This window comes from Callorhinus ursinus, unplaced genomic scaffold (genome assembly GCF_003265705.2).
Source record: "Callorhinus ursinus isolate GAN/ISIS: 27379988/994484 unplaced genomic scaffold, GSC_fseal_2.0 scaffold8, whole genome shotgun sequence".
Taxonomy (NCBI): domain Eukaryota; kingdom Metazoa; phylum Chordata; class Mammalia; order Carnivora; family Otariidae; genus Callorhinus; species Callorhinus ursinus.
The window spans coordinates 37150645-37160111 of NW_027397070.1; the positions used below are offsets into that span (position 1 = coordinate 37150645).

The window sequence follows — 9467 nt, forward strand, 5'->3', positions numbered from 1 at the left end:
AGCATAGAGAATGTATGCAAGTTTTCTTCAACGTGGACTTTTTAGGACATATTGGCCTCTTATCAGAGGTGCTAGAGCTTTGGCAGAAAAGCCCTTTTAGCAGTTTGTATTTTATAAAGGCCTTTCCTAGCCTCCTCTTTTTTTTCCTTCAGGCTCAGGGGGTTGTGGGCTTTATTTATATTTCAAAGACATGAAAAGATCTGTATTTTCGAGGGACAAAGAAAGAATGCAAAAACATTTTTCTTTCCTAGAGTTTCAGGGTAATTGCTATTTAAAATTTACCTTTTCTTAAGTACAGGAGAATTTTGTTCCAATATCCTGGTCTTTTATAATATCTACAAACATTTTGAGAGGAATAGGTTAGGTTTGGGGATTGGTAAACATACATAGGCTTTGACTTGTTTCTAGAGTTGTATTTCTGGTTTTGTAGAGACTTGTAAGACAAAGACAGATGTTCCTAATTCTCCAAAGAACTGGATGACAGCCTGAGTATCAGGGGACTGGCCTGCCTTTTAAGCTAAGTTTGCTTCTTTATATGAGGAAGATTTTTTTTTTTAGGATTTATTTATTATTTTGAGGGAGAGAGAAAGAGATCACAAGTGGGAGGGGCAGAAAAAGGAGAAAGAATCCCAAGCAGACTCCCTGCTGAACGTGGAGCCTGACACTGGGCTCACCTCATGACCCAGAGATCATGACCTGAGCAGAGCTGAAACCAAGAGTCAGCTGCTTAACCAGCTGTGCCACCCAGGTGCCTCTATCAGGGAGATTTTTAACTAAGATGGGAATCAAAAGATTTATACTTATGTAAAGTCTATGTTGGGGAGCAAGAATTCCTGTTGCCTCAAAATTTATTCTAGCTGGGCTAAAAATCAGATTAACAGAAGAAAAAAAAAATTTTTTTAAAGATGTGATTTATTTATTTGAGAGAGAGAATGAGAGACAGAGAGCATGAGAGAGGGGAGGGTCAGAGGGAGAAGCAGACTCCCTGCTGAGCAGGAAGCCCGATGCAGGACTCAATTCTGGGACTCCAAGATCATGACCTGAGCCCAAGGCAGTTGCTTAACCAACTGAGCCACCCAGGCCCCCTAGAAGAAAATAAAATTTAATAGGCATAGGTATGGGGAATCCACATAGACATGGAAATTCCAAAGACAGGCAAAACGAGGTATGTATGTCACTCTGAAGGAGAAAAGGGGTAAGGGTCTGGGATTTCAGAGGAAAGGAATGCACTTCACAGGGCGATAAGAAGAGCAGATGTTTGGTAATTAAAGTTTGCCCTGCATACAGATGGTCACTTGGATAAAATTTATCTCTGTTAATAATCCTTATTCTGTGAAACACCCCCCCAATTTTGATTTTTCTGTGTGTGTTTTTATTATTTGTTTATTTATTTATTTATGTGAGAGAGAGAGAGAGACAGAGAAAGAGAGCATGAGCAGGGGGAGGGGCAGAGGGAGAAGCAGGCTCCCTGATGAGCCAGGACCCTGAGATCATGACCTGAGCTGAAGACAGACGCTTAACCGACTGAGCCACCCAGGTGCCCCAGTTTTTCTGTGTGCTTAAGGAGAGATACATGATCCCACAGGGTCTCAAGTGACTTTAGCTCAAAATAATCCACATGCCAAAGTGACACATTCTGAGGGGTCCTGTCCCGAACCCCTTCATCTGTATAAAACATTTTAACAAAAGCCTTCTTTCTGGTTACACAATTCAGCCTTGGCTTCTATTAGTCCCTGAACATTGGCCTTCCACTGATAATTTGTAACAGGGCCTGAGAGAAATTTTGGTCATCTGTTTCCTCTGTGAAGGGGAGATTGTGAATAGCCAAATAATCTTTCTAATTTCTCTTTATATTTGGTAGGATCTTCTGAAAGTAGAGGTGAAGGGGCTTTATTGCTTAAAACATTTGCTGCTGTCCAGGGGACGCAAATTCTTTTATGGTGGAGGGTCTGTGATACATCTGCATAGAAATGCCTGAGGCTGGCACAGCTGGGTTACAATGCCCTGGGAGGTAGGAGCAAACAAGACTCACTGCCAGTGCCGGGGGCTTTAAATTCATTTCCTGGCTTTCAGCGTTTACATGAGTAACCTGTATACTTTGAACCTAGAGATTGGCCAGAGTGCTCACTGTAAATCCTGTAGGGAAGGGGGGCAGTTAAAAAAGGCAGATGAAACTGGATTTTAAGAAGGGGAATTTACATTGGATATGAACATTTATTTTTGTCGTAAGTCTAATTTCTGTTCTTTTATCTTTTCAAGGGAGTCCCTAAGGCAGGTCATTATACTGAGAAAACTGAGAGCTATCTATAAAGAATATATGTGTTTCGAAAATATGACCAATTTAAAGGATCCATCATCTGGCCGTTGACAAGTAGGAGCTCTTAATAGCAATTCAAACCAAAAAGCCTTTTAATGGCTTAACCACAGATACAAGAGGCATCCAGACAGGGGGCAAAGAAGATGTAGACCTCATGAGCCAAAAGTTTACTACCAAAATTAGTCTAAGGAAGCAAAAGCCTTTGTTGCTCAAGTGGGAAGGATGGGTGGTGAAAACGGTGTCTCCTCTCTCCCACGAAACGTGAGTTGCCTCCAGTCTATCACAGATCGGCTCATCTTTGACACTGGGCAGGGGCTACTGCAACCAAACTAATGTGAGTTTGCTCCTGGGTGAATTACAGGTGGAGACTGCACCAGATGGAGTTGTCACACAAAAGAGACTTTATTGGCAGCACATAACTTCCAAAGCTGTGACTCCCTGAGCAGGAGTGAATGGGTTTTTTATTTAGGGTTTAGGATGAATATTCAGAGAGGGCAGCTTCATCATGGCATTTAAAGGGGACAGAAAGTTGTGCAGGCTTGTACCTGCATCCAGGGTTATGTTTATGAAGCTTATGCTCCTCCTAGGGCAGAGGCCTTAACATTACAAGGAATCAGTGGGAACTGTCTCAGGTAAGGAATGCAGGGTCTTGCTTACCTTTGATATAGCACTGGGAGTTTTCAAACTGATTTATTGTCTCTGAAATGGTTAGGCTATTTCTTGGCCAGGTAAAGACTGTTCTTTTTTTTTTTGAGAGAGAGAGAACAAGTGATAGGGGCAGAGAGAGAGATGGAGGGAGAGAGAATCTCAAGCTGACTCCACAGTGAGCTCTATCTCAGGACCCTGAGATCAAGACCTAAGCTGAAGTCAGACGCCTAGCCTACTGAACCCCCCAGACACCTGGAGACCGTTTTTTTGCATTCCCTTTGTTCCTTTAAAATCCTTATCTACCGAGGGGCACCTGGGTGGCTCAGTCGTTAGGCGTCTGCCTTCAGCTCAGGGTCATGATCCCAGGGTCCTGGGATCGAGCCCCACATCGGGCTTCCTGCTTCGCGGGAAGCCTGCTTCTCCCTCTCTCGCTCCCCCTGCTTGTGTTCCCTCTCTCTCTGTGTCCCTCTCTGTCAAATAAATAAATAAAATCTTTAAAAATAATAAAAATAAAAATAAAAAAATAAAATCCTTATCTACTGAGATATTTGTATTTCTTTGTAATTCTGACACCATCTGGGGAGTTCTACAAGCAGTATGCTGAAGCAAGTAGAGCTCATAGGGCATATATGGATCACCGAAAATAGCTGGAGGCCTAAAATGACTGCTCTTATGTCACCATACTTGTGTTTCATCTTTCTTTTTCTAGGGATCCCTAACTCTGCTTACACTACTGGGATGGGACTTTCCAGCTCTAAGATGCAACAAAGGTTGAGACAATGGAGGAACTTCCGGGCTGGGACCTCTCATGACAAATGCAGTGGGAGCTGGCACGTCCAGACTCTTGGAACCCTAGTCTATTTGACTGGCCGCAAAGTGCACCCTGGTAAGTGTACCCTCTGGATGGTGGAGACCAAAGAGAATACTATCACTGGTCACAAAGCCAGCCTCTTAGGACTAGTAGAACAAGATGAAAGGGAAAATCTCATCCACTTTTTCTTAGAGGCACATTAACAGCTTTAACTAAGCCTTGGAGCTCTTGGAACCAAACTAATACATAGGAGGGATGTACTGTGGGGTTTGGTATTGCGTGATGTTTTTAATGTTGCATGGAAATTTTCTTTATTTCATATAAAAAAAATTTGTACAGTTTTAGTTCCTATGTTTAAGAAAAAAATCCCTAAAACTGCCATTATGTTTCAAATGTCTTTATTTCATATAAAAAAATTTGTACAGTTTTAGTTCCTATGGCATGGAAATTTTCTTGAGGTTGGCAAGTGACCTAGTGTCAATCTAATCCATTCTATGACTAACTTATCCTAACACAGGAGTCCTCGAGTTAGGTGGTAAGTATTCTAATAGCCTTTTTTTTTCTTTTTTCCTCTCTAACAGCTTTTAAGTGCTTGACGTATGCCTACTAGTTTTGTGGCTTGGACTTCTGGACTTCATAGATGTCCCTTAGCAACAGCCTTTACCTCAGGTGCACATTAACCCACAGCAAAGATTATATGACATATGACATAAAAGACAAAGAAAAACAAAGACCATCTCGAGAGGAAATGGATCCGTATTCCACTAAATTTACCAAGAGTTACTAAGCCTGAGGAACTAGTTCCACAAGTATTTTCTCCTGCTAATCCAAATTTGGATAAAAAAGGACACTCATTACTCTTGCTCCATCAAACAGACTGCACAGATAGGGAGCTCAGGAGACCGACATGGTAAAAAAATCTTACCTTCAGCTGGCTGTATGTCAGATTTCCCAAGGATCTCCTAGCTGCTGCTGTGTCCAACAAGTCAAAGTATCCTGCAAATAGGCCAGCTATTGAGGAGGAAGAAATTTTCTTCTATCCAAGGTTCTTCCAGCTGGACTAAGAATTAAATTTACATATCCAGGGTTTTTCCAGCTGGACTAAGATCAACAGGAGAAAATCAAATTTAGTTTCATCCCTATGGGGGAATCCACACAGACATGAAATTCCAAAGATAGGCAAGGGAAGCTCATTGATTGACATCCTGAGCTGAGGAGAGGGATAGGGGTCTAGGGATACAAAGGGGAGAAAGACCATTAGCGTGAAGGTGAGAAGAGATTTTGGTAAACAAAGGTTGCCCTGTTATACAAATACGTTTCTTAGGTAAAGCAGAATCTCTGTTAGTAACTCTCTTCCTGGTACAGGCTCTCCTTTCCAATGCAAATTTAGGCAGTTGAAGGGAGATAAAGAGCTTTTCCTAAATCTGCTGGGCTTTGACTGCTTTTAAGTCAGAATAATCTTCATGCCAAAGTGTCCCACCTTGGGTCCTTGGCCCCTTCAGAATTTTATAGGAAATGCTGGAAGTATGAATGGCACAATCAGGCATTGCCCAAACTAGAAGATATGGGCTGAGCAAAGAGAGCCTGCACCTAAGACTCACTTTAATGCATAATCTTGAGAGCTGTCACTGTGCAAAAACCAGTACTACTAGTTTAAAGTAGAAGAGGTTTTGGCTGCTGCTTTAAGCCTTCGAGGCCACTCTTCATCAGGGATAAAATAAATAGCTCAAGGAATTTCAGCAGGAGGTCAAAAGATATTTCCAATATAAATAGTCTCCATATTTTTGCAGGAATACCCATAAGAGGATGGGAAATTTAATATTGAGCCATCTATGGGGGGAAAATATCCTGTCTCTGAAGAAGAGGAACTTTATTCACTGATGCAAGAAAATATTAAGGAGTAAGGTTTATCAACTGTTAAATGTATATTATAATAAACCAATCAATGTTAGATCAATATCCTACAAAGAAAAGATCAGGGAAGTAATGAACTGAAAGAAAAACATATCATTTTTGTTTGTTTTTGGTTTGCAAGCGTTTAGTCCAGATTTGTAGTGTAAACAAATGGAGTAGATTATCTCCAACTCTAAGTTAAATGAATAATCAGCCACACCTTTACTTTTAGAGTTTTATTTTTATTTTTTCTTAAAAGATTTTATTTTTAAGTATCCTCTACACCCAATGTGGGGCTCAAAGAGTCACATGCTCTGCTGACTGAGCCAGCTAGGTGCCCCCACTTTTAGAGTTTTAATCAAAATTATTTAAGAGAAGCAAAATTAGCTGATGTAACTTTCATCTGTCTGCCCATTGGATGTACAAATAAGAACATGAACTAAGTGACCTGACACCTACGTTTGTTCATCATTTTTTATGTCAGCCAGCTGGTTATATTAGCATAATACTTCCTTTTTAAAGATTTTTGGGGGGAAGCTATCAACAACATTTTGTGGACAGTTCAGGAAACTAGAATGGACTACATTGTTAAATTTATTGGGCATAAATATGGTATTGTGGTTATGCAGGGGAATACATGCTGAACTATTTAGCAGTGAAATGTCACGATGCCTCCAAGTTACTTTTGAATGGTTCAGAGAGAGAAAGAAGCAAACTGGTACAATGCTACCAAGTGGTTTTTCCCAAAACAAAAGGGTTTTTTCCCTTTAAGTCTTCTGTAAAGAAGCAATACGCATAGCTTTAGAGGCTATATAAAACCTGTTTTATTTTATTATTTTTTTAAAGATTTTATTTATTTATTTGACACACAGAAAACAAGCAGGGGGAGAGACAAGCAGAGGCAGAGGGAGAAGCAGGCTCCCGCTGAGCAGGGAGCCCAAAGCGGGGCTCAATCCCAGGACCCTGAGATCATGACCTGAGCTGAAGGCAGCAGCTTAACCTACAGAGCCACCCAGGTGCCCCTAAAACCTATTTTAACTCCTGAATCATATTTTAATTTGACTGAAATACAGTTTTATGACCAAATGCTAAATTTTTGTCTTCCCAAGAAATTTTAAAAGGAAGGCAATATAGGTAACTCAAAATGAATTTGCAAAATGGGATCCTCTGCCATCAGACCAGGATAATAAAAATAGGAGGGATAGCTGTTGTAGGTAGAAAATATGATTAAATCTGGGCATGTGTTGTCACAGTTAAAACTGACATTCTAGTCTACAGATTGGATTAATGACATCTACCTGAAGCCTTAGAGGACTATTTATGAAGCGTTCCGCTGTGTTTGTATCAGTGAGGGTCTAGGCAGAAAAATAGAAACCAGTGTTTCAAAGAGAGAATTTAATGCAGGGAATTGGTTACACAGGTGATTGACCAGCTGAGGCTGAGACCCCACCCCCATCCCACCCAGTGGTGCAACTCAGAGTTAGCACAGCAAGAGGCGGCTCCCCTCTAGTCTAGTGCCTAGGGGACTTTGAGAAGAAATGGTACCATCAGAGCTGGAAGCGGGGGCTGCCAGTTGAGAGCTGGAGCCAGGGCAGGGGTAAGCACTGCCAGAGAGGGAGGGAGAGACCTCTGCCTGTCCCCTTCCTTCTCTCCTCCAACCTTTCACCAGTGCTTCTCAATGACCAAACCTAGCAGGGAGTTATAGGGTGAGCTCGGGAAAAGTAATCCCTTGTGATAAAGAGCAGAGGAGGGAAAAGGCAAGGAATGGACCTGAGAGCAAGCAGCTAGAGAAAAGGCATACATACTATTACATCTTCTTGCTCTTTTCTAAAAATTCTCATATTCACAGTCCTACGTGAATATACTTTTAAAAAACAAAAAAGGAGATAAGAAATTCTAGTTAATAACCGTTGAGTTGATTTAAGACTAATGAGAAAACAATTACATCTTAAAAATTTGGGGGTGCCTGGCTGGCTCCGTCTGTAGAACATGTGACTCTTGATCTTAGGGTCCTGAGTTCAAGCCCCACGTTGGGTGTAGAGATTACTTAAAAATAAAGTGTGGGGGGGCGCCTGGGTAGCTCAGTTGGTTAAGCGACTGCCTCCGCCTCAGGTCATGATCCTGGAGTCCCAGGATCGAGTCCCACATCGGGCTTCCTGCTCAGCAGGGAGTCTGCTTCTCCCTCTGACCCTCTTCCCTCTCGTGCTTTCTATCTCTCATTCTCATTCTCTCTCTCTCTCAAATAAATAAAATCTTAAAAAAAAAATAAAATAAAATGTGGGGGCTGAGGGGGAGAGGGAAGGATCCCAGCATGGGGCTCAATCTCACCACCCTGAAAAGCCAAAATCAAGAGTCAGATGCTTAACCAACTGAGCCACCCAGGGGCCCCTTAAAAAAAAAAGGTCTTAAAAAAAATCCAAAAGACTAATGAGAAAAGATTGGAAAAATAATATATTCTAACTATATCTGGACTTACTCAGGATTATTATAAAATATCAAATTTTGGGGCACCTGGGTGGCTCAGTCATTAAGAGTCTGCCTTCGGCTCAGGTCATGATCCCAGGGTCCTGGGATCGAGCCCCGCATTGGGCTCCCTGCTCCGTGGGAAGCCGGCTTCTTCCTCTCCCACTCCCCCTGCTTGTGTTCCCTCTCTCGCTGTGTGTCTCTCTGTCAAATAAATAAATAAAATCTTTAAAAAATATATCAAATTTTGCGTCTTCAGTAAATAGTCAATTTTTTAAAAAATAATTGTGTTTGCCATTAGTATTACCTAACTAATGTGTGAAGAAAAGTCTCTGAAGAGTGGAATTGTTTTCCAGGAGGATTTAGAGTCTTACATTTTGCATACCTAGCTACCTAAAGGTAGAGCATTATCCCTGTGATACTGAAACAGCTGGAGTAACCTGGGGAGCAGTATCTTTGTCCCTGTGTGTTTAAGCATCACCCTGTATTCAGTTATCAATGGCAGTGTGTTGTACAATATGACAATATTACAGAAGCACAGATTTAGCAGAGGTAAAAACAACAACAGAAAAAAACCTACATTAAACTCCATTAATTATGTTCTTCTAGGCAGACCATTTTCTAGAAAGGGAAGAAATTCTGAGAAAATATTTCTTAGTCTGTAGACTACTACAGGGGAGAAAAGAGGAAAAAAACAACAACAACACAAAACCCTTGCATTTCACCTATCCTCTTTCCCTCTGTAAAGATTTCTCCGGGGAGAGAGACAAAAATGCCTCTTCACTTTATTTTTTTTTTAAGATTTTATGTATTTATTTGACACATAGAAAGAGAGTGAGCACAAGTAGGCAGAGCAGCAGGCAGAGGGAGAGGGAAAAGCAGGCTCTCCACTGAGCAGGGAGCCCGACATGGGACTCGATTCCAGGACCCTGGGATCCTGACCTGAACCGAAGGCAGACACGTGACTGAGCCACCCAGGTGCTCCTCTTGACTTTCCTATGTCTCTTATTTTATGATACGAGAAGCAACTGAATGGTGTTGGAATTGAAGGTTGGTGGTAGGATGGAGGGGGAGGTGAGTGAAATGGGAGAGAGAACAAGATCTAGTTGGCTTAGTTGATGAGTCCATATTTAGAAAGTCATTATAAGGGCAATCAAAATTAAAGATCATAAAAAGGCAGAGGTGTTTTTTTCAGCTTGTACAATCAAAAAAATTTAAGCTATTTGACATTAAAAATTGAGAATTTCATGTAAAACTCTAAATTCTAGCTTCTCTTATAAATTAGGGTGCTCTGGCCACACTCAGCCCTCATTCCTGTGTGGCAGACTTGCTGGA

The 9467-nt window shown here is 41.4% G+C and overlaps 1 long non-coding RNA gene across 2 annotated transcripts in view; it reads left to right on the forward strand.

The window, feature by feature from the left end:
- Window positions 1-6121, forward strand: part of LOC141373253 (uncharacterized) — a 35869-nt gene extending 29748 nt beyond the window's left edge. For both annotated transcript variants that reach the window (XR_012379016.1, XR_012379015.1), the window contains exons 4-5: window positions 3675-3851; window positions 4358-6121. This is a non-coding gene — a long non-coding RNA (uncharacterized lncRNA). The remainder of the gene's footprint in view (window positions 1-3674; window positions 3852-4357) is intronic.
- Window positions 6122-9467: the final 3346 nt, after the last annotated feature.